This window comes from Tupaia chinensis, unplaced genomic scaffold (assembly GCF_000334495.1).
Source record: "Tupaia chinensis unplaced genomic scaffold, TupChi_1.0 Scaffold000278_1, whole genome shotgun sequence".
Lineage (NCBI taxonomy): Eukaryota > Metazoa > Chordata > Mammalia > Scandentia > Tupaiidae > Tupaia > Tupaia belangeri.
Genome location: NW_006159761.1, coordinates 633,175 through 639,513, shown reverse-complemented (window position 1 = coordinate 639,513; position 6,339 = coordinate 633,175).

The window sequence follows — 6,339 nt, the reverse complement described above, 5'->3', positions numbered from 1 at the left end:
AATATAAGGCATTGACTGAATTAAAGATAATCTAAAATCTTTGCAAAAAATGTAATTCACTTTTTATTAGCCGGATGTTTAAATATAACTTCGATGGTCTTTAAAAACGCTCCAGTGTTTTCATGCTGAACACATTCTTGTGTGTGGTATACACTGAGTCTCCCATGAAGTGCCAAGAATTAGCTTCAGGAAAGAGGTATGCGACATAGATGTGCTGTTACCGTGGAGGTCATATTTTACAGCACACAGCTCTCACTTAGGAGGGCAGCGATCACTATAAATGCCTACTGCCTTGTTGTGGCATTCCCTTGGTGGTTTCATTTATTGCTCTGGAAAAGTCACATCACCCACTCTGCCCATGGCCTTCCAGCTGCTGTTCTCCACTCACCGTGCTCCCAGCTGCTATGTGTCACTCACTGTGCTCTAAGGCAACATAGCAGAACGTGGCTCAGAACCGGAGTGAGCAAGAGAAGAAACGCAGTCAAATGGTAGCTATCACCGCAGACCCAGTGAGGCCAGCGAGGTGCTCACGCTTTACAGTCCTTTATAAATCTCGGAGCATATTAGCATCTTCTTCTTAGGGCCTTCGTGAGCATTGCCTATTTCTTTTACACCAGTACCCTTAATCATTTACCTCTTAACTTTCTGCTTGGCCAGTACTCAACAACTCACATAGTTGTCAGATTTCTCCCTTCCTGGATTTCTGACCCTATGGAGGAAAGAACACGATGGTCCTGTGCAACCCTTTTGAGGTCTTTGAGGTTGACTACTGGTCTCTTTCCTCCTTAGGCAAGTCACTCTGCATTCTCCTTAGAAATTTTCCGTGTCTTTATTACTCTCCACAATTTCCCAGCTCCATGTGTATCTTTCATTTAACGGAGAAGGTAGAAATTGGGAGGTAAATTGTGTCAAGATCTCCCTCTGAACTGTTAATGCTAGGTACCAGTAAAGAGAAGCCTGGCTTGAGAAGACTAGCCTGAGGCCTAGACTAGCCTGGGAGGCCATGTGAAGGTTTGGATATGCTATTTACAGAACAAGCAGAAGTTCTTGAAGGATAAGTAAGAGGCTGAGGTCTGTGGTGCCGGAAGTAGAGTCGCAGGGACTGTGGAAGGAGGGCATTTGAGTGAGACCCACCCCAGTCACCTTCGCTTTCAGATTGATGGAGTCAACACACTGCTTGTGTCCCTCTGCCTACCTGGAAGCTGGTGCTATGAGCGACAGCCCATGTTAGCTCCCAAGCACTGCCCCTAGTCCAGCTGCCTCAAGATCACTGGGGACATTACATACAGGGATTCCCAGGCTCCATCACCATGAGAGTTTGGTTCTGTGAAATGGGATAACATAATTTGTACTTTTTTTTTTTTTTTTGGAGAGGTTTTTGCTACAGGGTGTGTGCACTCTCCAGAGAGACAGAGAGACAGAAAGCGAGAAATCACCCCCCAGGGGTTGTCACACCGAGGAGGTTTTCCTTTTTTTTTTTTTTTTTTTTTTGGAGAGGTTTTTGCTACAGGGTGTGTGCACTCTCCAGAGAGACAGAGAGACAGAAAGCGAGAAATCACCCCCCAGGGGGGATGGCCATGCCTTAATCCCTTTTCCTCCATTCTCCTCTTGGGATATTGGGCACACACACACACTCGCCCAGCATGAGTTTAGGCCACTGGGTCCAGGACTCAAACTGTAGTCGACTACATGGGAGTCCCGCAACATAGCCATTACACCAATTGCTGGTCCCTATAATTTGTACTTTTTATCAAGTCTTAAAATAATTCTGAACATTAGTTTTGTTTGTGGTCACTGATGGGGGGAGGGACTGGGCTCTTTAGAACCACAGAAAGATAATGCAAGCTAGGACCAGGCTGGGGGAAAGTGCTGGCTACTAAATCCACCCTCCATGTTGAGGCCGGTCTTTCTAAAGCACAGATCTGGCCACATCACAGATAAACTTCCACTGGCTCCCAGGACTTACAGGGTGAATCCCCATCTCTGCATGACCTCTCCAGCCACTTACACACCCCTACAGCTGCACTTGACTGCTTATGTTCTCTGAAGGAGCCATGATTTATGGCCCAGGACATTTATAGAAGTTGCTACTTTAGCACAGAATATCTTTCACCCTCTGCTGTCTGGCCTCGACTGCTTAGGCATTGCTGACTCCTGGGTAGCTTCCGTCTAACCAGGAGCTGGGCTAGTGCCCTGATTCTGGGCTACCCTCACCCATACCACAGCATGTCTGTGGACTCATGGTCTTCAGCTTACCTGCTCTTTCCCCTATGAAGTTCTGAGCTCCATGATGGAGTATTCATTCATCTCAGCCTTCGTCAAAGGCCCTCGTGCACTGCAGGAAATCAAAACAGTTGAAAAATGCAATGCAATGGTAAAGACAGAAACTCTTAGGGCACTCTTGGTTTCTGGGGGCAACAAGGAGGAGTCAGAATAAAGAAGCAGGAAAAACAAAGGCTTCTGAAGTCAAGAGCACTGGGATGACCAAGACTGGTCAAAACAGTGATCAGAGCCAGGCAGGGACACAGCAGCAGAGCAAGGCTTTGTGTTCTGGACCCTCTTCCCAAGGCCTCCCTCCACATGCTGGACACATGTGCTCATGCCTGTGATCTGGACTGGCTGAGGCTGGGGCTGGGTCATGGCATGAGGGCCCCGTGTAGGGGATGCCAGTCTATCTCTTTCTGTCTGTCTCATGGAGGAAGAAAATAAACTAATTGCATATACACACACTCACACACAGTGATTAACTAATCCAAGTGGCAAGAACCAGGTGATACACAGAAGCAGTGAGCTCTGGGATCTGACAAGCACCTGGGGGAGCGATTTGCATGTGAAGACTAGGTCTTGAGGTAGAGCTCTGCCTATTAGAAGGTATTTCTCTTTCTCTGAATAGTAGCCAACCCAAGGATATGGTCAACCCAAGGCCCATAATTTCACTAGGGAAGGTGTGTACCTGATAAGAAAGAGAAGTTAAAATTGGGTGTGAATTATAAAAAAGTAGTTCCTAATCTTGCTCATTTCCTGCTAAGCAACAGGTCTGAAGAAACTAACTCACAAGGTTATAGATGAAGTTAATCCTCCTGTGAATGTTGACTAGAAGTTGAAGTTGTTCAATTGTATTTCACAGATTAATTCATTGCAAACTCGTGAATGGGTGCAGGGTTCACCCATCCTTCTGAGAACCTGAGCTGCCAGTGCCGAGTACCAGTTAGATGCAAGTCAAGTCTTCAGGGATCAGTAATGTTATAGATTGGGTACTGTCATAAAAATATAAAACTAAATGAATAAGGTTGTCCACATGAAAGATGATCTGCTTTGTATTATGGATGCATTTTATCACCATCTTTTTTTTTTTTTCTCTTTCCCATTTCCTGTAACTGGGCTGTTTTGAGTGATGTATTGGGGAGAAGGCCTATGTCAGATATATTCAGCTCCCTGTCATGAGTAATTAAAACCAGTTGTGTTATTGCTTTCCTTAGTTCCAGCTGACTCTTTGATGCTTTGGTGTCCAGGCCAAAAAAACTACCTCTTATAATCATCAGAGGCCAGTGTTTTTGCAGAGGTCACTGCAAGCTAATTAAGCAAATATGTGAAAAATAGATTTAAATTATGTCAATTAGTAGAGTGTATGTATACATGTCTTTAGAGTGGGGGTTGAGAGAGATGTTTTAAACAATTACTGACTTGCAGAGCCAATGTTTCTGTGTCAGACAACCGTGTCTGTGCAGCACCATCGTACACTCATGAAGTCGGCATGGTCTGACCGTTTGCTATATGGTGGGTACTGTCTTCATTTCTGCAAATAAACATAGAAAATGTCTAAGAAGATGATGGCTCACTAATGGGAAAGACAAATACATAAATAATAATAAAAATCCAGGATCAAAAGGACTTAAAGATTGGTATGTAGGAAGAGTTCTTTCTTTTCTTTCTTTTTCTTTTTTTTCTTTTGAGAGTGTTTTTGCTATAGGGTGCATGCGCTCGCCAGAAAGACAGAGAGAGACAAAGAGACAGAAAGCAAGAAATCACCCCCCAGGGGGGATGGGCACACCACAATCCCTTCTCCTCCATTCTCCTTTCAGGATCTTGGGCACACATGCACACGCGCCCGGCGTGAGTTTAAGCCACCGGGTCTGGGACTCGAATCATGGTTGACTACAGGGGAGTCCAGTGACATAGTCATTACGCCAACTGCTGGTCCCTGTATGAAGAGTTAAAGTTGGGGTTGGGATTTTGTCGACCAGAGTCATGAATAGAAGGTTGTGTTAAATAAATACAAGTCTAGTGTTTAACCAGCTGATTGACTGATGGAATATTTCATATTCCATTCTGTGAAGTGGAAATACAGATTAATAAAAAGCTCTCCAGGTTATTTGATTATAAAGTTGTGCTGTAACAACCATGTATATGTATGCTATTGCTTTTTCAAAAGAAAAATATTACCTAATATAATTAGTATATTATATTAAGATAGTTAGTATGTTGTATAAAAATATTATATTAATATAAAGAAAATAGTAACCTTCTCCATCTCTGGGACTTGTCTATACAGATTTAGCTTTTTGGATGCCGACTATGTGCCAGGTAGAGCCCTAGGATCTCAAGCTACACCAAGGAACAAAGCTTAAGCTCTCCGGCCTTACAGAGCTTATTGCAGGAAAGGTTAAGACATAATAATATAAACATGTGCATTTTAAAAATTTTAGAATATGCTAAGTTTTTTGGAAAAAAAGGAAAAACATAGAGTAAGGGGGATTGGGAGTTGCAGGGGAAGGTTGTAATTTCAAATAGTGGTCAGTATTGGGTTCATTGAAGAGGTGAAGTGAAGAAGGGAAAGTGAAAGAAGTGAAGCACTGGGAGTCTGGGGAAAGAGAACAGGCCAGTGTGAATGTCCTGAGTCTAGAGCGTGCCTGGCATGTTTGGGAAACAGCAAGGCCAGTGCTGCTGTAGCGAGTGTAGCGGGAGATGAGGGTCGGGCATAACTGGGGCAGATCGTGCAGAGTCTTGGGTATAGAGAGGACTCTGACTTTCATTCTGAATGAGATGGGATCGATTGCATAGTTCTGATTAGAGAAATGATGTGATCTGACTTATGTTTTATTATCTATTTTGATTATTTTTTAGAGAGATTTTTGCTATAGGGTGTGTGTGCTCATCAGAGAAACAGAGAGACAGAGAGAGACAGAAAGCGAGAAATCACGCCCTGAGAGGATAGCCACACTGTACTTCCTTCAGAAATCATGCCCTCAGGGAGATGGCCATGCCACAATTCCTTCTTCTCCATTTTCCTCTTGAGATTTTGGGCATGCATGTGCACATGCCCAGCATGAGTTTTAAGCTGCTGGATCTGGGTCTCAAACTGCAGGTAACTATGTGTGAGTCCAGTGACATAACCATTATGCAATCTACTGGACCCTATAATTGCCTATTTAAAAAAGACTCCGTTATTCCATGTACCTAGCAAAATTCAACCTTCAGGCTGCTCCCTTATTTCAATAATGACTCTGAACATATCAGTTATCTCTGGATCTGGGTCTCAAACTGTGGTCGACTACATAGGAGGAGTCCAGCGACATAACCATTACACCATCTCACCATCTTCTGGCCCCTATGTTTTATTTTTTAATGTTGTGATAGGACATGTGTGCTTGCTACAGAGAGCTAGAAAAGGAGCTAGAAAGTGATAAAGCACCCCCCAGGGAGGGTGGCTTTGCAATCCCTTCTCCTCCATTCTCCTCTCGGGTATGCATGCACACATGTCCAGCATGTTTTTCAAGCTGTAGGTCTGGTCCAGGACTCAAACTGTGCAGTCGACCATGTGGGATCTAGCTGCCTTAACCAACATGGCCCCTGGCTAACTCTTGACATGTGTTTTAAAAGGATTCTTCTGGCTGCTGTGTGGAGTAAGTTGACGATGGTCCAAGGAGACCACGTGGACTGTGGGCTGGGAAACTATGGCTAGTGGTCCAAATCTGGCTGCTTGCCTTTGTAAATAAGCTTTTATTGGAACACAGCCACACCCATTTGCACAACAACACAGGTGTGTGGTTGCCACAAAGACTGTGTGACCTACGAGGCAAGAAAATCAACCATATGGCCCCTATAAAGAATTGACCCTTGAATTCAAATACTTCAGCAATTCAAGAGAGAGAGATGGTTGATAGCTCAGACCAGGGTGGTAGCCCTGAAGATAGTGAAACGTGCTTGGATTCAGGATATAGAAGATGCAAGTCAAGGTCCTGGAGACAATTCTGGGCTGGAGGTGGAGAACCAGAAGCTATTAGCATAGAGATGGTGTTTAAAGTCATAATTCTGGATGAGATGACCAAAGGAATGAAG